The sequence below is a fragment of the Arachis hypogaea genome, chromosome 5 (genome assembly GCF_003086295.3).
Source record: "Arachis hypogaea cultivar Tifrunner chromosome 5, arahy.Tifrunner.gnm2.J5K5, whole genome shotgun sequence".
NCBI lineage: Eukaryota > Viridiplantae > Streptophyta > Magnoliopsida > Fabales > Fabaceae > Arachis > Arachis hypogaea.
Genome location: NC_092040.1, coordinates 74243695 through 74269330, shown reverse-complemented (window position 1 = coordinate 74269330; position 25636 = coordinate 74243695).

Below are 25636 nucleotides of genomic sequence, written 5' to 3'. Positions count from 1 at the left end.
CCTTTGCCTTCCCTTTCCTCTTTCTAGAGGTTTCTCCGGCCTTGGATGCCATAAATGGTTATGGAAAAACAAAAAGCAATGCTTTTACCACACCAAACTTAAAAGGTTTGCTCGTCCTCGAGCAAAAGAAGAAAGAAGAGAGTAGAAGAAGAAGAAATAGAGCGGATGTGTATGGCTTTGTGTTCGGCCAAAGGGGGAGAAGTGGTGTTTAGGTTGTGTGAAAATGAAGGAGTGAAGTTGGGTTATATATGAGTGGGGGGGTTTATGTTTCGGTCATGTATGGGTGGGTTTGGGAGGGAAAGTGGTTTGAATTTGAAGGGTGAGGTAGGTGGGGTTTTATGAAGGATGGATGTGAGTGGTGAAGAGAAAGATGGGATTTGATAGGTGAAGGGTTTTTGGGGAAGAGGAGTTGAGGTGATTGGTTAATGGGTGAAGAAGAGAGAGAGTGGTGGGGTAGGTAGGGATCCTGTGGGGTCCACAGATCCTGCGGTGTCAAGGAAAAGTCATCCCTGCACCAAATGGCATGCAAAATTGCGTTTTTAGCCAATTCTGGCGTTAAACGCCGGGCTGGCGCCCAATTCTGGCGTTTAACGCCAGCTTCTTGCCCTTTTTTGGCGTTTAACGCCAGTCTGGTGCCCCTTTCTGGCGTTAAACGCCCAGAATGGTGCCAGACTGGGCGTTAAACGCTTCTTTAATGTCAGTAGCTTGACAGAGGGCTCTCATGGAGCCTCACAGATACTCAGAGCAATGTTGGAACCTCCCAACACCAAACTTAGAGTTTAAATGTGGGGGTTCAACACCAAACTTAGAGTTTGGTTGTGGCCTCCCAACACCAAACTTAGAGTTTGACTGTGGGAGCTCTGTTTGACTCTGTTTTGAGAAAAGCTCTTCATGCTTCCTCTCCATGATGACAGAGGGATATCCTTGAGCTTTAAACACAAAGGATTCTTCATTCACTTGAATGATCAATTCTCCTCTATCAACATCAATCATAGCCTTTGCTGTGGCTAGGAAGGGTCTGCCAAGGATGATGGATTCATCCATGCACTTCCCAGTCTCTAGGACTATGAAATCAGCAGAGATGTAATGGTCTTCAACTTTAACCAGAACATCCTCTACAAGTCCATAGGCTTGTTTTCTTGAATTGTCTGCCATCTCTAGTGAGATTTTTGCAGGTTGCACCTCAAAGATCCCTAACTTCTCCATTACAAAGAGAGGCATGAGGTTTACACTTGACCATAAGCCCAGCGTTTAACGCCAGAATTGGCATAAAGAGCATTTTTGCTCGCCACTTGGTGCAGGGATGAATTTTTCTTGACACCTCAGGATCTGTGGACCCCACAGGATCCCCACCTACCCCACCACTCTCTCTTCTTCACCCATTCACCAATCACCTCAATACCTCTTCCCCAAAAACCTCTCACCTATCAAATCCCATCTTTTCTCTTCACCACTCACATCCATCCTTCATAAAACCCCACCTACCTCACCATTCAAATTCAAAACACTTTCCCTCCCAAACCCACCCATACATGATCGAACCATACACCCCCACTCCACTCCTATATAAACCCATCTTCACTCCTTCATTTTCACACAACCTAAACACTACTTTTTCCCCTTAGCCGAACCACAAAGCCTCCTCCATCTCCTTCGTTTCTTCTTCTTCTACTCTCTTCTTTCTTCTTTTGCTCGAGGACGAGCAAACCTTTTAAGTTTGGTGTGGTAAAATCATTGATTTTTGTTTTTCCATAACCATTTATGGCATCCAAGGCCGGAGAAACCTCTAGAAAGAGGAAAGGGAAGGCAAAAGCTTTCACCTCCGAGTCATAGGAGATGGAGAGATTCATCTCAAGGGTGCATCAAAACTACTTCTATGAAGTTATGGCCATGAAGAAGGTGATCCCCGAGGTCCCTTTCAAACTCAAAAAGAGTGAATATCCGGAGATCCGACATGAGATCCGAAGAAGAGGTCGGGAAGTTCTTACCAACCCCATTCAACAAGTCGAAATCTTAATGGTTCAAGAGTTCTATGCCAATGCATGGATCACCAAGAACCATGATCAAAGTGTGAACCCGGACCCAAAGAATTGGCTTACAATGGTTTAGGGGAAATACTTAGATTTTAGTCCGAAAAACGTAAGGTTGGCATTCAACTTGCCCATGATGCAAGGAGATGAACACCCTTACACTAGAAGGGTCAACTTTGATCAAAGGTTGGACCAAGTCCTCATAGACATCTTTGAAGAGGGCGTTCAATGGAAGAGTGATTCAAGAGGGAAGCCGGTTCAACTGAGAAGGCATGACTTCAAGCCCGTGGCTAGGGGATGGTTGGAGTTTATCCAACGCTCAATCATTCCCACTAGCAACCGGTCCGAAGTTATTATAGACCGGGCCATCATGATTCATAGCATCATGATTGGAGAGGAAGTAGAAGTTCATGAGGTTATATCCCAAGAACTTTATAAGGTGGCGGACAAGTCCTCTACCTTGGCAAGGTTAGCCTTTCCTCATCTCATTTGTCACCTCTGTTATTCAGTTGGAGTTGACATAGAGGGAGACACCCTCATTGATGAGGACAAGCCCATCACTAAGAAAATGATGGAGCAAACAAGAGACCCCTCTCATCATGAAATCCCTGAGATGCCTCAAGGGATGCACTTTCCTCCACAAAACTATTGGGAGCAAATCAATACCTCCCTAGGAGAATTGAGTTCCAACATGGGACAACTAAGGGTGGAGCACCAAGAACATTCCATCCTCCTCCATGAAATTAGAGAAGATCAAAGAATCATGAGAGAGGAGCAACAAAGGCAAGGAAGAGACATTGAGGAGCTCAAGCACTCCATAAGATCTTTAAGAGGAAGAACAAGCCGCCATCACTAAGGTGGACCCGTTCTTTAATCTCCTTGTTCTTTATTTTTCTGTTTTTCGAAAAATCATGCTTATGTCTATTCATGTTTGTGTCTTATGATCATTAGTGTCTTAGTGTCTATGCCTTAAAGTTATGAATATCTTATGAATCCATCACCTTTCCTAAATGAAAAATGTTCTTAATTGAAAAAGAGAAGAATTGCATGAATTTTAAATTTTATAACAGATTAATTATTTTGATGTGGTGGCAATATTTTGGTTTCTAAATGTATGCTTGAACAGTGCATAAATCTTTTGAATTTGTTGTTCATGAATGTTGGCTCTTGAAAGAATGATGAAAAAGGAGACATGTTACTAAGGATCTGAAAAATCATAAAAATGATTCTTGACGCAAGAAAAAGCAGTGAATACAAAAAAAGGGAAAGAGAAAAACGAAAAAAAGGGAAAAAGAGAAAAAAAAGAAAAGAAAAAAAATAAAGTTGTGATCCAAAGCAAAAAGAGTGTGCTTAAGAACCCTGGACACCTCTAATTGGGGACTCTAGCAAAGCTGAGTCACAATCTGAAAAGGTTCACCCAGTTATGTGTCTGTGGCATGTATGTATCCGGTGGTAATATTGGAAGACAGAGTGCTTTGGACCACTACCAAGACTCATAAAGTAGCTGTGTTCAAGAATCATCATACTTAATGATGAGCGGATATTTTATGCGCTTTTTGGGAGTAATTTCATGTAGATTTTAGCATGTTTCAGTTAGTTTTTAGTAGAATAATATTAGTTTTTAGGCAAAAATTATATTTCTGGACTTTACTATGAGTGTGTGTATTTTTCTGTGATTTCAGGTATTTTCTGGCTGAAATTGAGGGAGTTGAGCAAAAATCTGACTTAGGCTGAAAAAGGACTGCTGATGCTGTTGGATCCTGACCTCCCTGCACTCGGAATGGATTTTCTGGAGCTACAGGAGTCCAATTGGCGCGTTCTCAACGGCGTTGGAAAGTAGACATCCAGGGCTTTCCAGCAATATATAATAGTCTATACTTTGCGCGAAGATAGATGACGTAACTTGGCGTTGAACGCCAAGTTCATGCTGCTGTCTGGAGTTAAACGCCAGAAAAACGTCATGATCTGGAGTTGAACGCCCAAAACACGTCATGACCTGGAGTTTAACGCAAAGAAAGGCCTCTACTCGTGGATAGCTTTTAGTCTCAGCCCCAGCACACACCAAGTGGGCCCCTGAAGTGGATTTCTGCACCAATTATCTTAGTTTACTCATTTTCTGTAAACCTAGGTTACTAGTTTACTATTTAAACAACTTTTAGAGACTATTCTTGTACCTCATGACATTTTCAGATCTGAATTACATACCTTTTGACGGCATGAGTCTCTAAACTCCATTGTTGGGGGTGAGGAGCTCTGCAGCGTCTCGATGAATTAATGCAATTGTTTCTATTTCACTCAAACGTGTGTATGGTCCGATCTAAGATGTTTATTCGCGCTTAACTGTGAAAGAGGTGATGATCCGTGACACTCATCACCTCCCTCAATCTATGAACGTGTGTCTGACAAACACCTTCGTTCTACATCAGACGGAATGAACTTCTCTTAGATTCCTTAATCAGAATCTCCGCGGTATAAGCTAGAATTGATGGCGGCATTCATGAGAATCCGGAAAGTCTAATCCTTGTCTGTGGTATTCCGAGTAGGATTCTGGGATTGAATGACTGTGACGAGCTTCAAACTCCTGAAGGCTGGGCGTTAGTGACAGACGCAAAAGAATCAATGGATTCTATTCCAACCTGATTGAGAACCGACAGATGATTAGCCGTGCTGTGACAGAGCATAGGAACGTTTTCACTGAGAGGATGGGAAGTAGCCACTGACAATGGTGACACCCTACATACAGCTTGCCGTAGACGTGCTTTACAAACAATTGAGTTAAATATTACATTGCAGAAATTCAGAGGACAAAGCATCTCCAAAACTCCAACATATTTCCTATTACTGCACAACAAGTAACAATTTGATTCTCTCTTATTTTTCTTACAATTTTAAATACTTTGACTTCTTACAATTAAATCCAAATAACCTTATTGGCCTCCTGACTAAGATTAATAAAATAAACATTGATTGCTTCAAACCAATAATCTCCGTGGGATCGACCCTTACTCACGTAAGGTATTACTTGGACGACCCAGTGCACTTGCTGGTTAGTTGTGCGAATTACAAAAACTTCGTGCACCAAGTTTTTGGCGCCGTTGCCGGGGATTATTGAGTTTGAACAATTGAAGGCATATTTTATTTCTTAGATCAGGAATAATTTATTTTTGTTGTTACAGAGTCATTAAATTTTGATAGGATAGTCTTTTCAAAAATTTCTTTTCAAAAATATTATTTTTCTTAATTAATTGTTAATTTTTCGTGAATTTAGTGTCTTATTCTAAGTTTGGTGTTAATTACATATTTTATATTTTCCTTAAAATTTTCGTGTTAGTGTTCTGGGTTCTTCCTTGATCTTCAAGTTGTTCTTGATAATTGGGTATACCCTTTGGAACCTTTTTCAAAAATAATTTTTCTTGGATTAAATCTTGTACCAAACTTTAAGTTTGGTGTTTTCTTGTTAATCTTTTTTTTATAATTTTCGAAAATTTTATTAAAGTTTTCTAAAAATTTTAAGTTTGGTGTTCTTTCTTTTGTTCTTGGTGTTCTTGTGAATCTTCAAGGTGTTCTTGAGTTTTTCTTGTGTCTTGATCTTAAAATTTTTAAGTTTGGTGTTCCTTGGTGTTTTCCCTCCAAAAATTTTCGAAAATAAGGAGCATTAGATCTAAAAAATTTTAAGTCTTGTGCCTTTTGTGTGTTTTTCTCTTTCATCATAAAATTCAAAATTCAAAAAAAAATTTTATTTTCTAACTAATTTTGAACTACTTTTTCGAATTTTTTTTTTATAAAGTTCAGATTTCAATTTCAAAATTTTTTCGAAAAAATTTTCACAAAATATTTTCAAATTTTTTTTATTCCATTTTTATTTATTCCACTATTATAAAATAAATAATATTAACATACATACCATCTCTTTTATTCCATCATGGAATTAAGGGGGAATGAACAGTCCAAGAGGACTCTGGGGTCATATGCTAACCCCACTACTGCTTCATATGGGAGTAGTATCTGTATACCCTCCATTGGAGTTAGTAGCTTTGAGCTGAATCCTCAGCTCATTGTCATGGTGCAGCAAAACTGCCAGTATTCTGGTCTTCCACATGAAGAACCTACTGAGTTTCTGGCACAATTTCTGCAAATTGCTGATACAGTACATGATAAGGAAGTAGATCAGGATGCCTACAGATTATTACTGTTTCCATTTGCTGTAAAAGATCAAGCTAAGAGGTGGTTAAATAACCAGCCTAAGAACAGCATAAAAACATAGAAACAGCTGTCAGAAAAATTCCTGAATCACTATTTCCCTCCAAAACGGATGACAGCTAAGGCTAAGCATCCAAGGCTTCAAACAAGGAGATAATGAATCCCTTTATGATGCCTGAGAGAGATACAGAGAGATGCTAAGAAAATGCCCCTCTGAAATATTTTCAGAATGGGTGCAATTAGACATCTTTTACTATGGGCTTACAGAAAAAGCTTAGATTTCTCTAGACCACTCAGCTGGTGGATCTATACATATGAGAAAAACAATTGAAGAAGCTCAAGAGCTTATTGATACAGTCGCCAGAAATCAGCATCTGTATCTAAGCAGTGAATTTTCCATGAAAGAAGAAGCTAAAACAGTAACTGCTGAACTCAGTCCGGTAGATCAGGCTAATGAAATTAATCAGCAATTAGACTTTCTAACTCAGCAGCTAGCCGAATTCAAGGAAATATTACAGGAAACAAGAATGGCTAACAGAAATATGGAAGTGCAATTAAAGCAGACAGAAAAGCAACTGTCAAAACAAATAGCAGAAGAATGTCAAGCAGTTCAATTAAGAAGTGGGAAAACATTAAATACCTCACTTCAAAGCAGCAGGAAACCAAGCAACGAACAATTGGTTACTCAAAATCCCTCTAAGGACAGTCAGAGCCCAGAGAGGAATAAAGCTGGCGCTGAACGCCCAGACCATGCTCATTCCTGGCGTTCAACGCCAGAAACAAGCATGAATCCGGCGTTGAACGCCCAAAGGGAACATGGTTCTGGGGTTCAAACGCCAGTAACCAATAAGGAAGTGGCGTCTAACGCCACTCCAGCTTCCACCCCTGGCATTCAAATGCCAGTGGGTGATCAGTTACATACAAGTGCTGATAACAACCCTTCTAAAAAGGCTTCCCAACCCACTTCTGTAAGTAATAAACCTACAACAACTAAGGTTGAGGAATACAAAGCCAAAATGCCTTATCCTCAAAAACTCCGCCAAGCGGAACAGGATAAGCAATTTGCCCGCTTTGCAGACTATCTCAGGACTCTTGAAATAAAGATTCCGTTTGCAGAAGCACTTGAGCAAATACCCTCTTATGTTAAGTTCATGAAAGAGATCTTAAGTCATAAGAAGGATTGGAGGGAGACTGAAAAAGTTTACCTCACTGAAGAATGCAGCGCAGTCATTCTGAAGAGCTTACCTGAGAAGCTTAAAGATCCTGGAAGCTTTATGATACCATGCACATTAGAAGGTACTTGTACCAAGCAAGCTTTATGTAATCTTGGGGCAAGTATCAATCTAATACCTGCATCTACTATCAGAAAGCTTGGTTTGACTGAAGAAATCAAACCAACCAGGATATGTCTTCAACTTGCTGATCGCTCCATTAAATACCCATCAGGAGTGATTGAAGACATGATTGTCAAGGTCGGGCCATTCGCCTTTCCTACTGACTTTGTGGTGCTGGAAATGGAGGAGCACAAGAGTGCAACTCTCATTCTAGGAAGACCTTTCCTAGCCACTGGCCGAACCCTCATTGATGTCCAAAAAGGGGAAGTAACCTTGAGAGTCAATGAGGAGGAGTTTAAGTTGAATGTTGTCAAAGCCATGCAACATCCAGACACCCCAAATGACTGCATGAGTGTTGATATTATTGACTCTCTGTTAAGAGAGGTCAATATGGCTGAGAGTCTCGAATCAGAGCTAGAGGACATCTTTAAAGATGTTCAGCCTGATTTGGAGGAATCAGAGAAGATAATAGAACCTCTGAAAATCCCTCAAGAAGAGGAGAAACCTCCAAAACCCGAACTCAAACCATTACCACCATCCCTGAAATATGCATTTCTGGGAGAAGGTGATACCTTTCCTGTAATTATAAGCTCTACCTTAGAGCCACAGGAAGAGGAAGCACTAATTCAAGTGCTAAGGACGCACAAGACAGCTCTTGGGTGGTCCATTAGTGATCTTAAGGGCATTAGCCCAGCCAGATGCATGCACAAAATCTTGCTGGAGGATGACGCCAAGCCAGTGGTTCAACCACAAAGGCGGCTGAATCCAGCTATGAAAGAAGTGGTGCAGAAAGAGGTCACTAAATTACTAGAGGCTGGGATTATTTATCCTATTTCTGACAGCCCCTGGGTGAGCCCTGTCCAAGTTGTCCCTAAGAAAGGAGGCATGACAGTGGTTCATAATGAAAAAAATGAACTGGTTCCTATAAGGACAGTTACAGGGTGGCGTATGTGCATTGATTATAGAAGGCTCAATACAGCCACCAGAAAGGATCATTTTCCTTTACCATTTATAGACCAGATGCTAGAAAGACTAGCAGGTCATGAATACTACTACTTCCTGGATGGATATTCAGGTTATAATCAAATTGCAGTAGATCCCCAGGATCAAGAGAAAACGGCATTCACATGTCCATCTGGAGTATTTGCTTACAGAAGGATGCCATTTGGCCTGTGCAATGCACCTGCAACCTTTCAGAGGTGCATGCTCTCAATTTTCTTTGATATGGTGGAAAAATTCCTGGAAGTCTTCATGGATGACTTCTCAGTATTTGGAGACTCATTCAGCTCCTGCCTTAACCATTTAGCACTTGTTCTGAAAAGATGCCAAGAGACTAACCTGGTTTTAAACTGGGAAAAATGTCACTTTATGGTGACTGAAGGAATTGTCCTTGGGCACAAAATTTCGAACAAGGGAATAGAGGTGGATCAAGCTAAGGTAGAAGTAATTGAAAAATTACCACCACCTGCCAATGTTAAGGCAATCAGAAGCTTTCTGGGGCATGCAGGATTCTATAGGAGGTTTATAAAGGATTTTTCAAAAATCGCCAAACCTCTGAGCAACCTGCTAGCTGCTGACACGCCATTTATATTTGATAAAGAGTGTCTACAAGCATTTGAGACTCTGAAAGCTAAATTGGTCACAGCACCAATCATCTCTGCACCAGACTGGACATTACCATTTGAATTAATGTGTGATGCCAGTGACCATGCCATTGGTGCAGTATTGGGACAAAGGCATGACAAGCTTCTGCACGTTATTTACTATGCCAGCCGTGTTTTAAATGACGCACAGAAGAATTACACAACCACAGAAAAAGAGCTACTTGCAGTGGTTTACGCCATTGACAAATTCAGATCCTATTTAGTAGGATCAAAAGTGATTGTGTATACTGATCATGCTGCTCTTAAATATCTACTCACAAAGCAGGATTCAAAGCCCAGACTTATAAGATGGGTGTTGCTTCTACAAGAGTTTGATATAGAAATAAGAGACAGAAAAGGGACAGAGAATCAAGTAGCAAATCACCTGTCCCGAATAGAACCAGTAGAAGGGGCGTCCCTCCCTTTCATTGAGATCTCTGAAACCTTTCCGGATGAGCAACTCTTTGCCATCCAGGAAGTGCCATGGTTTGCAGACATTGCAAACTACAAGGCAGTGAGATTCATACCCAAAGAGTACAGTAGGGTGCAATCAAAGAAATTAATCACAGATGCAAAGTACTACCTTTGGGATGAACCATATCTCTTTAAGAGATGTGCAGACGGAGTAATCCGTAGATGTGTGCCTAAGGAAGAAGCGCAAAAGATTTTATGGCACTGCCATGGATCACAGTATGGAGGACATTTTGAAAGTGAGCGAACAGCCACAAGAGTCCTCCAAAGTGGCTTCTACTGGCCCACTCTCTATAAAGATTCCCGAGCATTTGTACTTAATTGTGACAGCTGCCAAAGATCTGGCAACCTGCCTCACAGTTATGCCATGCCTCAACAAGGAATCTTGGAGATTGAATTGTTTGATGTATGGGGTATTGACTTCATGGGACCTTTCCCACCATCATACTCAAACACTTATATTTTGGTGGCAGTGGATTATGTATCCAAATGGGTGGAGGCTATTGCAACACCCACTAATGACACTAAAACAGTGTTAAAATTCCTTCAGAAACATATCTTCAGCAGATTTGGTATCCCCAGAGTATTAATCAGTGATGGGGGCACTCATTTCTGCAATAAACAGCTTTATTCTGCTCTGGTACGTTATGGAGTTAGTCACAGGGTAGCTACTCCATATCACCCACAGACTAATGGGCAAGCTGAAGTCTCAAATAGAGAACTTAAAAGAATCCTGGAATAGACTGTAATTAACCGTAGAAAGGATTGGGCAAGAAGCTTGGATGATGCTCTGTGGGCATACAGAACAGCATTCAAAACTCCCATAGGGACCTCTCCATACCAGCTTGTGTATGGAAAGGCATGTCACTTGCCAGTGGAACTGGAACACAAGGCCTACTGGGCAACCAGATTCCTAAACCTTGATGCCAAGTTAGCTGGAGAAAAACGATTGCTCCAGTTAAATGAGCTAGAGGAATTTAGACTCAATGCTTTCGAGAATGCAAAAATTTACAAGGAGAAAGCAAAAAGATGGCATGATAAGAAATTGTCATCCAGAGTCTTTGAGCCAGGGCAGAAAGTTCTGCTATTCAATTCTAGGCTCAAATTATTCCCTGGGAAATTAAAATCCCGGTGGAGAGGTCCATATGTAATCACAAGTGTGTCACCATATGGATACGTAGAGCTTCAGGATAATGAATCTAACAAAAAGTTCATTGTTAATGGACAGAGAGTTAAACATTATCTTGAAGGCAACTTCGAGCAAGAATGCTCAAAACTGAGACTTGATTAGAGCTCAGTGGTAGTCCAGCTAAAGACAATAAAGAAGCGCTTGCTGGGAGGCAACCCAGCCATTTACAAAGTTTATTTACTAATTAAATAAATTTCTTTTTTTACAGGTATGAGTCCAAGTATCTTCAAAAGGTGAAATGGTAATTGGTTGAAGCCACAGAGTTACAGGGAAATTTGGAAGCTCACTGGCGTGAAAAAGCCAGTAAGAAACACTTTGGGCGTTGAACGCCCAAAAGAAGCACCCACTGGGCGTTCAACGCCAGTAAGGGTAGCCATCTGGGCGTTAAACGCCAGAAAGGAGCATCTTCTGGGCGTTGAACGCCAGAAAGAAGCACCTTCTGGGCGTTTAACGCCAGTCTGCTAGCATCCTGGGCGTTCAAAAAAACGCCCAGTGACAAAGGACTTCCTGGCGTTCAACGCCAGAAAGAAGCATCAGCTGGGCGTTGAACGCCCAGGAGAAGCAACAATTGGGCGTTAAACGCCCAAAACATGCATCGTTTGGGCGTTTAACGCCAGGATGGTGGGAGGAGGTAAAAATTCGTTTTTAATCCTATTTTTTCTAAATTTTTATGTTTCAATTCATGATTTCTTACATAAACATATTCCAAATTGTCATCCATCATATCAAGTTAGTGTTCTAAAAACCCTGATTTCTAAAATTCCATGTTTCAAAAATTTTAAATATATCTTAATCCAAAAAAACAAATGGTTTTCCAATCCAATCCAACTCTTTTAAGTTTGTTTTCAAAACTCAATTATCTTTTTAAAATCTTTTTCAAAATTAAAAATTTCAGATTTATCTTTTAAATTATCATTCATATATTTCTCTTTTTAAACTATATCTTTTTCTTATCATATCTATCTTTTATAAATCACATTTTCTATCTTATATCTTTCTTATTTTCGAAAATTACCCTCCCCCCTCCCTATATTTTGAATTCGGCGCCTCCTCCTCATCACCATCCAACACTTGCTCTCCTTCTATCCCTCTTCTTTCTTCTCTTTTGCTTGAGGACAAGCAAAGCTCTAAGTTTGGTGTGTTTTATCCGTGATCACAAAAATATACCCACTAAAGATCATGGCTCCTAAAGGAAAACAACCTAACCCAAGAGGCAAGAAAGAAAACACTCCAAAGCCACTTTGGAATCAAGGGAAGTTCTTAACTAAAGAACATTCAGACCATTACTACAAGATAATGAGTCACAGATCAGTGATCCCGGAAGTCAGATTTGATCTGAAAGAAGATGAATATCCGGAGATCCAAGAGCAAATTCGAAACAGAAATTGGGAAATTCTGGCCAATCCTGAAACGAAAGTGGGAAGGAACATGGTTAAGGAATTTTATGCTAATCTATGGCAGACAGAAAGGCAAAGAATAATTGGAGCTGCTCTCTTTGACCATCGGACTGTAGTCAGGGGAAAGATCATTCATACCAATTCTGACAAGATCAGGGAGATATTTAAGCTTCCCCAACTGAAAGATGACCCAGACTCCTTTAATAGGAGAATGATGAGGGTCAATAAAGGGCTGGACAAAGTTCTGGAGGATATATGCATCCCTGGAGCCAAGTGGACCACCAGCACAACTGGCGTCCCAGTTCAACTCAAAAGGGAAGATCTAAAACCAGTAGCCAGAGGTTGGCTAGACTTCATAGGGCATTCTATATTGCCCACCAGCAACCGTTCTGAAGTCACTATTAAAAGAGCAGTAATGATTCACTGCATCATGTTGGGAAAAGAAGTGGAAGTCCATCAGCTGATCTTATGTGAGCTATACAAAATAGCAAACAGGAATTCCAAGGACGCCAGATTGGCCTATCCAAGCCTAATTCTATGCTTTGCAAAGATGCTGGAGTAAAGATGGGAATAACTGAATATATCCTAATTGAAAAGCCCATTACTGGAATATCAATGGTCAGACAACAGCAACAAGATGATTCAACCAAAAGGAGAGCACAAGAAGCCCTCCCAGAACTGCCTCAATTCGAATATTGGGAACATCTTGAGGCTTCTATTTCCAAATTACAAGAAGCTATGGATCAAATAAAGGAAGAACAGAATAATCAAAGTAGCATGCTTTGCAAACTGCTCAAGGAACAGGAAGAGCAAGGGCGTGACCTAAGGGAGCTGAAGTGCCAAAAATTAATCCTTGAACAGCACCCCACAGATTAGAGGAACATCTACTCCTCAAAACAACAGGTTGCTGAGTTCCAATTTTTCTGCTTTAGCTTAGTGATAGTATTATTATAGAAATTCACCTTAGGAGATATTTAGTAGTAATTAGTATGTCTATTTTGATTTTATTTCCAATTAAGCTATAATTTATTTTTCTCATCATCATCAGGCATAAATAAAGTAGTAGATTTTTTTAGAATAAAGAAGTAATCTATATTTTTCGAGTTCTCAATAATAAAAATTATAATTAATTATATGTGGTGGCAATACTTTTTGTTCTCTGAATGAATGCTTGAACAGTGCATAATTTGTACTTTGAATTTGATGAACATTGGCTCCTGAAAGAATGAGGAACACGAAAAATATTATTGATGATCTGAAAAATCATGAAATTGATTCTTGAAGCAAGAAAAAGCAGTCAAAAAAAAAAAGGGGAAGAAGAAGGAGCAATAGAAAAAGCCATGAGCCCTAGGCAAGAGTAAAAAGGATCCAAGGCTTTGAGCATCAATGGATAGGAGGGCCCAAGGAAATAAAATCCAGGCCTAAGCGGCTAAACCAAGCTGTCCCTAACCATGTGCTTGTGGCATGCAGGTTCAAGCTACAAACTTGAGACTGAGTGGTTAAAGTCGTGATCCAAGGCAAACAGAGTGTGCTTAAGAGCTCTGGATACCTCTGACTGGGGACTTTAGCAAAGCTAAGTCACAATCTGAAAAGGTTCACCTAGTCATGTGTCTGTGGCATTTATGTATCTGGTGGTAATACTGGAAAACAAAGTGCTTAGGGCCACAGCCAAGACTCATAAAATAACTGTGTTCAAGAATCAACATACTACACTAGGAGAGTCAATAATACTATCTGACTTCTAAGTTCCTAAGGATGCCAATCATTCTGAAATTCAAAAGATACAGGGAGATGCCAAAACTGTTCAGAGACAAAAAGCTACAAGCCTCGCTCATCTAATAAGAATCCGAGCTTCATTTAAAACTCTAAAATATTATTACTTCTTAATTTCTGTTAAAACCTATTTTATTTATCTAGTTGCTTGAGGACAAGCAACAGTTTAAGTTTGGTGTTGTGATGAGCGGATATTTTATACGCTTTTTGGGAGTAATTTCATGTAGATTTTAGCATGTTTCAGTTAGTTTTTAGTAGAACAATATTAGTTTTTAGGCAAAAATTATATTTCTGGACTTTACTATGAGTGTGTATATTTTTCTGTGATTTCAGGTATTTTCTGGCTGAAATTGAGGGAGTTGAGCAAAAATCTGACTTAGGCTGAAAAAGGACTGCTGATGCTGTTGGATCCTGACCTCCCTGCACTCGGAATGGATTTTCTGGAGCTGCAGGAGTCAAATTGGCGCGTTCTCAACGGCGTTAGAAAGTAGACATCCAGGGCTTTCCAGCAATATATAATAGTCCATACTTTGCGCGAAGATAGACGACGTAACTTGGCGTTGAACGCCAAGTTCATGCTGCTGTCTGGAGTTAAACGCCAGAAAAACGTCATGATCCGGAGTTGAACGCCCAAAACACGTCATGATCTGGAGTTTAACACCAAGAAAGGCCTCTACTCGTGGATAGCTTTTAGTCTCAGCCCCAGCACACACCAAGTGGGCCCCAGAAGTGGATTTCTGCACCAATTATCTTAGTTTACTCATTTTCTGTAAACCTAGGTTACTAGTTTACTATTTAAACAACTTTTAGAGACTATTCTTGTACCTCATGACATTTTCAGATCTGAATTACATACTTTTTGATGGCATGAGTCTCTAAACTCCATTGTTGGGGGTGAGGAGCTCTGCAGCGTCTCGATGAATTAATGCAATTGTTTCTATTTCACTCAAACGTGTGTATGGTCCGATCTAAGATGTTTATTCGCGCTTAACTGTGAAAGAGGTGATGATCCGTGACACTCATCACCTCCCTCAATCTATGAACGTGTGTCTGACAAACACCTTCATTCTACATCAGACTGAATGAACTTCTCTTAGATTCCTTAATCAGAATCTCCGCGGTATAAGCTAGAATTGATGGCGGCATTCATGAGAATCCGGAAAGTCTAAACCTTGTCTGTGGTATTCCGAGTAGGATTCTGGGATTGAATGACTGTGACGAGCTTCAAACTCCTGAAGGCTGGGCGTTAGTGACAGACGCAAAAGAATCAATGGATTCTATTCCAACCTGATTGAGAACCGACAGATGATTAGCCGTGCTGTGACAGAGCATAGGAACGTTTTCACTGAGAGGATGGGAAGTAGCCACTGACAATGGTGACACCCTACATACAGCTTGCCGTAGACGTGCTTTACAAACAATTGAGTTAAATATTACATTGCAGAAATTCAGAGGACAAAGCATCTCCAAAACTCCAACATATTTCCCATTACTGCACAACAAGTAACAATTTGATTCTCTCTTATTTTTCTTACAATTTTAAATACTTTGACTTCTTACAATTAAATCCAAATAACCTTCTTGGCCTCCTGACTAAGATTAATAAAATAAACATTGATTGCTTCAAACCAATAATCTCCGTGGGATCGACCCTTACTCACGTAAGGTATTACTTGGACGACCCAGTGCACTTGCTGGTTAGTTGTGCGAATTACAAATTCGTGCACCACTTAACTAGGAGAATCAATAACACTATCTGGATTCTGAGTTCCTATAGAAGCCAATCATTCTAAATTTCAAAGGATAGAGTGAGATGCCAAAACTATTCAGAGGCAACAAGCTAAAGCCCGCTCATCTAATTAATACTGATCTTCATAGTTGTTTTTGGAGTTCATTGCATATTCTCTTTTTTTATCTTATTTTATTTTCAGTTGCTTGGGGACAAGCAACAATTTAAGTTTGGTGTTGTGATGAGCGGATAATTTATACGCTTTTTGGCATTGTTTTTAGTATGTTTTTAGTATGTTTTAGTTAGTTTTTAGTATATTTTTATTAGTTTTTAGTTAAAATTCATTTTTCTGGACTTTACTATGAGTTTGTGTATTTTTCTGTGATTTCAGGTATTTTCTGGCTGAAATTGAGGGACCTGAGCAAAAATCTGATTCAGAGGCTGAAAAGGACCGCAGATGCTGTTGGATTCTGACCTCCCTGCACTTGAGGTGGATTTTCTGGAGCTACAGAAGTCCAATTGGCGTGCTCTTAACTGCGTTGGAAAGTAGACATCCTGGACTTTCCAGCAATATATAATACTCTATACTTTGTCTGAGATTTGATGGCTCAAACCGGCGTTCCAAATCAGCTCAAAACTGCCTAGCGTTAAACGCCGGAACTGGCACAAGAATGGGAGATAAACGCCCAAACTGACACAAAAGCTGGCGTTTAACTCGAAGAGAAGTCTCTACACGAAAATGCTTCAATGCTCAGCCCAAGCACATACCAAGTGGGCCCGGAAGTGGATTTTTATGTCATTTACTCATCCTTGTAAACCCTAGGCTACTAGTTCTCTACAAATAGGACATTTTACTATTGTATTCTTATCTTGGTAGCTATCTTTAGTCTTATGCTATCTTAGATCATGGGGGCTGGCCTCACGGCCATGTCTAGACCTTGTTCTTATGTATTTTCAACGGTGGAGTTTCTACATACCATAGGTTAAGGTATGGAGCTCTGCTGTACCTCGAGTATTAATGCAACTACTATTGTTCTTCTATTCAATTCAACTTATTCTTGTTCTAAGATATTCATTTGCGCCCAAGAACATGATGAATGTGATGATTATGTAACACTCATCATCATTCTCACTTATGAACGAGTGCCTGATAACCACTTCTGTTCTACAAGCAAACAAGGCTTGAATGTTTATCTCTTGGATCCCTTGATCGGAATCTTCGTGGTATAAGCTATAATTGATGGCGGCATTCAAGAGAATCCAGAAGGTCTAAACCTTGTCTGTGGTATTCTAAGTAGGATTCAATGATTGAATGACTGTGACGAGCTTCAAACTCCTGAAGGCTGGGCGTTAGTGATAGACGCAAAAGAATCACTGGATTCTATTCCAACCTGATTGAGAACTGACAGATGATTACCCGTGCCATGACAGGGTGCGTAGAACATTTTCACTGAGAGGATGGGAGGTAGCCACTGACAATGGTGAAACCCTACATACAGCTTGCCATGGAAAGGAGTAAGAAGGATTGGATGAAGACAGTAGGAAAGCAGAGAGACGGAAGGGACAAAGCATCTCCATTCGCTTATCTGAAATTCTCACCAATGAATTACATAAGTATCTCTATCTTTATGCTTTATTCATATATCATCCATAACCATTTGAATCTGCCTGACTAAGATTTACAAGGTTACCATAGCTTGCTTCATACCAACAATCTCCGTGGGATTGACCCTTACTCGCGTAAGGTTTATTACTTGGACGACCCAGCGCACTTGCTGGTTAGTTGTGCGAAGTTGTGATAAAGAGTTGAGATTACAATTGTGCGTACCATGTTGATGGCGCCATTGATGATCACAATTTTGTGCACCAAGATCCAAGTTTGAATAGCTTCTTTTCCAAGATAACTACCCAATGGGATGAAGATCGAAAGCTTTCAAGTAAAATTAAGAGAAAAGACAGAAGAAGAATAATGAAAACTAGTATTGATCCATCAACTTACAACAGAGCTCCCTAACCCAATGAAAGGGATTTAGTTGTTCATAGCTCTAGAAAATGAAACTAAAGATGGATAATACATCATAGAACTAAAAGAGCAGAGTAAAATACAGAGAGTAGTGCTATTTTCCCAACTTTCAGAACTCCCTAAATAATTCAAAGCTACTCCTATATATACTACTCTTCTCAGCTTCTAGTTGGCTCTTCAAGTCTTGGGCCTTTGGATCTTGAGTTTGAAGCAGTTCTCTTCTTCATTTGGGCTTGGTTTTACTTGTAGAGAGAAAGTGTGAAGTGGGCAGAGACTTTAGCTCAGGACGTTAGGGGTGTTAACGTTTTAGTGAAAGTATGAGTTCGAGAACGTTAGTGACACTCAACATTGTCACTAACGTTCCAATGTACCCCTTTGCCTCACGTTAGAGCCCACGTTAACTAGGTTAACGTGACTTCTAACGTGGCCTTGCCAACCTTCGAGAACGTTAGTGACACTTAACATTGTCACTAACGTTCCAATGTGCCCCCTATGTCTCACGTTAGAGTCCATGTTAACTAGGTTAACGTGGCTTCTAACGTGGCCATTCTTAGCCATCCCCAACGTTAGTGACAATGTTGAGTGTCACTAACGTTGGCTCATCTTTCACTCATTAACGTTAGCTTTCCACGTTAACTAAGTTAACGTGGAAGTTAACGTGGCTCCTTGGGGTTTGTGGTTGCTTCCAAACGTTAGTGACAATGTTGGGTGTCACTAACGTTGTCGACCACCCTTGCCTCTTACGTTAGCTCCCACGTTACATTGCACCTTAGGCCAACGTTAGTGACAATGTTGAGTGTCACTAACGTTGGCTTCCTTCCCCCTTTTAACGTTAGAGGCCACGTTAACTAAGTTAACGTGGACTCTAACGTGGTCACTTATGATCATTGGCCAACATTAGTGATAATGTTAAGTGTCACTAACGTTGGCTCAAAGTCCCTTATTCACGTTAGAGTTCACGTTAACTTAGTTAACGTGACTCTTAACGTGGGCAATGATGGCTTCGAGAGCGTTATTGGCAATCACTTTTCTCATAAACTTTGCAAGTTACTTCCCATTCCACGTTAGTGGTAACATTAATTAGATTAACGTGACTACTAAGTGGTTCTTCGTTGCTTCCTTTGGTCCTGAAATCAAGCAATAGAGTGCATCAAAGTTCTAGTCCAAGTCATGGGTAATGCAACATACAATTTGTTACTAAACTCATGCAAAATCCTCATGAAATCATGTAAAATTCACAATGTATGCTTGAATCAAGGTGTAACTGAATATCAACCCAAAACTAGCTTATTTTCTAAAGAAATGCATGAAACTACCTTAAAAACAGTAAAGAAAAGGTCAGTGAAACTGGCCAAGATGCCCTGGCATCATCTATGAGCTCCCATGCAAGTTTTCACAAACATGCAACCTCAATACATAAGCATACAATCAGAACCTCCACTCCTCTTAATCTTTTGCTTGCCCCATGATTTATAAAATTCTTCAACATTTTCCTTTCAAAAGAATGATTTCTTTGTTGCATTCTTAAAGATATTGGGTGCACGTAAAATTCAAGATGACAATCATGATATCATAGCAACATGTTACAAATCAAATATCAAATTATGCTTATTCACAAGGAGTAATCACACATGCATACAAAGAAAATAGAAGACAATCATGCAATTTAAAGTGCTGGAAATAAGTAAGAGGAGAAAGGAACTTTACCACCTTGTAGTTTATATTCATTGTTGTTGCCCTTTTCCTCCTATTGTTTCCCTTCCCATACCAAACTTAAAATGCTTGCTTATACTCAAGCAACAATTAAAACAGTGGTGATGGGGTCTATGATGGATCATGAATGTCTTAGAATGAAGTATGAGTATGCATGTGTTTCAGCAAGCCAGATTAAGGATACAATAAAGGCACAAGAGATACAAACATAGACATTTTGATTGTATTAATAAGTGGTGTGATTGGTACCTTGCATGAAAAATAAGTGGCAACACCAAACTTAGTGTGACACTCTCAATTTAGAATGTTGCAAGTACCCAGTGAAGATTGAAAATGAAATTGTTGCATGGCAACACCAAACTTAGAATGCAATCATATGCCAAATTATTAAAAGTAAACTAAGCAAGAAAAGAAAATGTTACCTACGGTTGGGTTGCCTCCAAACAAGCGCTCTTTTAATGTCATTAGCTTGACATGTTGTTCATGACTTTCTTCCTCTTCTTCCAGTTTGTTAAGAGGAATGACCTCAAGAGGAAAGAGGAGCCAGTTAATGCCCCTTGTTTAGAGTGCCTCTCCCCAGCAAGCTTTCTTTTGTTGTTAGCTTGAGTAAACTTGCTTGTTGGGGTAGGGGTGGGATGGCTTTTGGTTGACCTTTTCTTCTTCATGGATATTGTCCTTCTTTTCTTGGTCAACATCATTTTTTTAGTGCTCATGTTGATTGCCTTCACCACCTTGAATTCAGGACTTGGGTGTTGTATGATGGTTGGAGTGTTTCCTTCATCAAGAGCTTCTTGAATTGGTGGTTCAATGAACTCACCCTTTGTGCAACTCTCTGTGTCATTAGAGTAGTGTTGACCCCCTTAATTGACTTCCTCCCTTTCTTCTACATGATGTTGCATTGAGTCTTTTGGAGTGAGTTTGCATGTTCCTTTGTCACTACTAGTAACCTCTGTGGGTATGGAGCCTTAGGCTTATATACTCTCATAACCTCCTCCTTCTTCATAGAAATCTCACTTGGTATGGGTGCCTCCTTTTCTTGTTCTTCTGATTCCTCCCTTGGGTTTGCCATGGTACCACTGAGAGAATTATGGGTATGGATTTGCTTTGATAGATATCCAACTTGTGCCTCAAGCTTCTTAATGGCAACCCCCCGGTTCTGCAGAATGGATTTTACTTCCTCTTGGAAAGTCTTCGTGTCCTTAGATTCTTCCAAGAGAATTGCCAATAGGTTCTCTATCCTTAATAGCTTATCCTCGAGGGGAGGGTGTGTAGCTGGGGTGAAATTTGGAGGTTGAGGGTGGCTACTTTGTAAATGGAATTGGTTGTTTTGTGGTTGTATGTTCTGAGAGTGGTATGACTTTTTTGGGTAATGATATGGGTTTTGTGGACTGTGAGAAAAATTTTGTGTGTAATGGAATGCATTGTGTGAGTGGTGAGATGAATTATATGGACGTGGGAAGGAATTTTGTGTTGAGGCATATCCAAGTGATGAAAGATTTTGATGCGGAAAGCTAGGAGGTGAGGTTGAATAATTAAAGGATGATGGCTCTTGATGATTCGGGTGTGAATAAGTGAAATCTCTTTGGTTTTGATCTTCCCAGACACAGCTTGAGTAGTGATCAAAGTCATCAAAATATGGACGATTTTGTGACCCTGGGAAGCACCCCGTTTCATGTTCTTGATATTCCCAGCCACCATTATCATAATAGCATGAATTATTTTGTGGTGATGAGAAGTATCCCAAGTAACTTGATTGACCAAAAGATGATCTATACTCCATTTTTCTTCAAATTACTCTATATCAAACAACAATTTCCAAGATAAAAGAGATTTGGAATTACTCTTGTCACAGATGAGGAAATTTCCAGTGAGGCAATATCACAAATAGTTAGTTAGCAAAAAAAATAAAGAAACAAAAGAAAACAATGACTAAAGAAAAGTGTCTAATCTAGTAAATCAATCAACCGGCAGTTTGTTAATCACAATTAATCCCTGGCAATGACGCCATAAACTTGATACATGAAAACTTGTCTCTCAATAAATTTTCCTTTGGCAAATATACCGAATTGTCGTCAAGTAATAACTCACAAAATAGTGAGGTCGAATCCCACAGAGATTAACGGATTAAGGAATCAATGGTTAATTGATTATCCTAGTTAGAAGAATCGTAACAAGAAAATGTAAATGGCATAAAAGTAAAGAAAGCAATAAAGTGCAGAAAAGTAAAATGGCAAGGAAAGTAAATGTAAGAACTAAAAATAAAATGAACATTGGGATCACGAGATATTGCAATCCTTCGGATCAAGTTCATTCTCATCTCTTCCTCAATCAATGCATTCATTGATCTTCTTGGCAATCTTAAGTGATTGGATCCCAATTCCTTGGCAATCCAATCTCTCTAAGCTTGTAAAATTTCCCAATTCCTTGATTTAATTGCTCATGGGAAGAGATGAAGTTTGGTCACTGATTATACCACACACATTCATAGATCAAAGTATTGGTAGGATTAAATGTCACAATATCTATCCAACCCCCAACCTAATCCAATGTGAGAGAGCATTTCTAGCATGATTTCCTCATTCCTCTTCCAGGGTTCTGAGGAAATCCAAGTATGAGCAATTTCTCTTCCAAGACAATTACCCAATTGGATGAAGATCGAAAGCTCTCTAGTAAAATCAAGAGAAAAGAAAGAAGAAGAAGAATAAGAACTACAATTGATCCATTGAATCACAATAGAGCTCTCTAACCCAATGAAAAGAGTTAGTTGATCATTGCTCTACCAAAATAGAAAAGAAAGAAAGTGCAGGAAAGTAAAGATGAAGATTAAAACTAACATTGAAACTTCCAAATTCATAAATGAAAAGTACAAAGAAAAGAAAGAGAAGGAAAAGTGTGAGAGGGGAGGGAGTTCAAAGACCCCTCTTCAATCCCCAATCTCCCAGCCTCCTTTGAATGTACAAACTAAGGCCTTTATATAGGCTCTCCTAAATTACAAAATAAATTAAAAGCAAATTACAATTAAATGAAAATTCCTATTCTAGATGCTTCTTGTGTCCTTGATTGGTTGACACTTGTGGGCTTGCTTCCTTGAGGTTGGGTGGTCCTTGAAAGAGAATTAAATCAAGTTGAGGTCCAGGTGCTAAAGTTAGTGCTACCGTTAGCCACACTAACGCTACAAGTGTGGCGTTAGTGCCAAAGTTATTGTGGCTAACGTTGCACTTGTTATCAATTGGTGTTTTTAGGGCTTAAAAGATGCCTCTTGTTTGTGCTCCAATTTCATGCATACTATAACTCAAGTTATGCTCCTTTGATGTGGACAAGCGCACAGTCGCTAGCGTTACTGGAAAACGTGAGTCACGATAATGCTAGCGACCAGGGGCTTAATGTTGCCAGGTTCTGGAGCTCAAACTTAATGTCCACCCAATACTATTATATATTGTTGGAAAGCTCTGGATGTCTAATTTCCAATGTCTTTAGAAGCGTATCATTTGGAGCTCTACCGCTCGAGTTACACTTCTTGGAAGGTGAAGAGGTCAGTTGGCCTTGCTACAGGTTGATACCATATTCATCCTTGCAATTTAGGGGCAGGTTTTCTCCATCAAATTTAGTGTCCACCGTGTAGTGCCATATATGCTTGGAAAGCTCTAGAATCCTACGTTTCAATGCATTTGGAATCACCTCATTTGGAGTTTTGTGGCTCAAGTTATTTCTGTTTGAATAAGGCATGGTCAGGCTGCCAGGTGAGATTTTTGCCTACGTTAACTTCCACGTTAACGTAGTTAACGTGGCCATTAACGTGGGTCTTTTTGCTTCGCAAACGTTAGTGGAGATCACCCGTTCTACTAACGTTGGCATCTCCCTTTCCTTCCACGTTAACTTCCACGTTAATGTAGTTAACGTGGCCTTTAACGTGGGTCTTTTTGCTTTGCAAACGTTAGTGGCACTCACTTTTTCCACTAACGTTGGCGTTTCCTTTTCCTTCCACGTTAACTACCACGTTAATGTAGTTAACGTGGAAGCTAATGTAGGCATTTTTTGCTTGGTAAACGTTAGTGGCATTCACTTTTACCACTAACGTTCTATGCTCTCCTTCTTCAAAGTTAATGCCACTAACTTTCTCACTAACGTTGGGGCTTCTCTTTTTCTTCCACGTTAATGGCCACATTAGTGGAACTAACGTAGCCACTAACGTGGCTCTTCTCTGCTTCTTGTTACCTGAAATCAATCAAACAAAGTGCATCAAGGTCTTGCTCTTAATCATGGGATCATGTATCATCCATTTTATCATTCAATTCATGCATAATTCTCATGAAATCATTCAAAAATCACAATGTTTGCTTGAATCATGGTATGATTGCATTTTCAACTAAATACTTGCTTATTTCCTAAGAAAATGCATGAAACCAACCTAAAGCATATAAAAAATGGCTAGTAAAACTAGCCAAGATGCCCTGGCATCACAACTTCAACAAAAACAGCAATTAGATGGTTCGACAATCTCTCTCCTAGGTCCATCTCAAGTTTCGACGACTTGGCTAAAAAATTCCTGGCCAGATTCTCCATCCAAAAGGACAAAGCTAAATATGCTCCGAGCTTACTAGGAATCAGACAAGTGGAGTGGGAAACCCTGCAAAACTACATGGAGAGATTCCACAAAACATGCATGGATATACAAAACCTTCCAACAGAAGCGGCCATCGTGGGTCTCATTAATGGTCTGCGAGAAGGGCCTTTTAGTCAATCCATATCAAAGAGGTATCCCACATCTCTGAACGAGGTAAGGGAGCGAGCGGAAAAATACATCAACATGGAGGAGAACTCCCGATTAGGAGAGACCTCAAAAGCAGGGTTCACCCCTCGGGATAAAGATAAAGATTCCAGAAAAAAGGAAGATCGACATGGAGAGAAAATCAAAAAGTACCACAATTACACCCCTCTTCGGGTGTCTCTTGTGGATGTCTACAGAGAAGTTTGCAACACAGAAAAAATACCACCAGCTCGACCACTCAAAGGCAAAAAAAGAGGAGGAAACCGGGCTGAATACTGTGAATACCATCGGATCCACGGGCACTCTACCAATGAGTGTTTTGACTTAAAAAACGTCATAGAAAATCTTGTGCGAGAAGGGAGGTTAGATCGATACCTAGCCACCCACGAAGATGAACAAAGTAAAAGAAAAAGAGCAGAAGATGTCAGACTAACTATGCGATCATCCCGGACACCAGAGAGACACGTCCACATGATACACGGCGGATTCGCTGGGGGAGGAATCTCCAAGTCATCCTGCAAAAGACATCTCAAAGACATATATCACGTTGCGGAAAGGAAGGAAGCACCCGACATCCCGTCAATCACTTTTACCAAGGAAGACGCATCCGGCATCACAACAGGACATGACGATCCCATGGTCATCACTATTATACTGGCAAATGCAAATCTCCATTGCACACTGATAGACCAGGGGAGCTCTGCTGATATCTTATTCAACACCGCCTTCAACAATTTCGGCTTGGAGAAAAAGAACTCAGAGCATATCCGGACAGCCTATTTAGGTTAGGCGATACCCCAGTTCAACCAATGGGATACATTCCGCTCCACACAACTTTTGGAAAGGGAAGTCAGTCAAGAACACTCAAAATAGATTACATCGTCATTGACGTAAGCTCAGCCTACAATGCCCTGATAGGTCGGAAAACATTAAATCAACTTGGCGCAATAGTCTCGACTCCGCATCTATGCATGAAGTTCCCAACCGCAGAAGGAATAGCCACAGTAAAGGCAGACCAGAAAATGGCGCGCCGCTGTTACAACGAAAGTCTAAACCTTAGAGGCGGAGGTGAAGAATTCCACACAATCGAGCTTGGTGGAGTTCGGAGGCGGGAGGAGCTTTGCCCACAATCTGAAGGAGAAATAAAGCAAACCCAGATCGGGAACACCCTGGACCAAATAACCAACGTCGGCACACTCCTAAAAGGGAACATAAAAGAATCGCTCATACAGTTCCTACGCAACAATGCCAACCTCTTTGCGTGGAAGGTTGCAAACATGCCAGGTATAGATCCCAAACTAATGTGCTATAAGCTAGCAGTCTACCTAGGATCTCGGCCGGTACAACAAAGGCGTAGAAAGCTAGG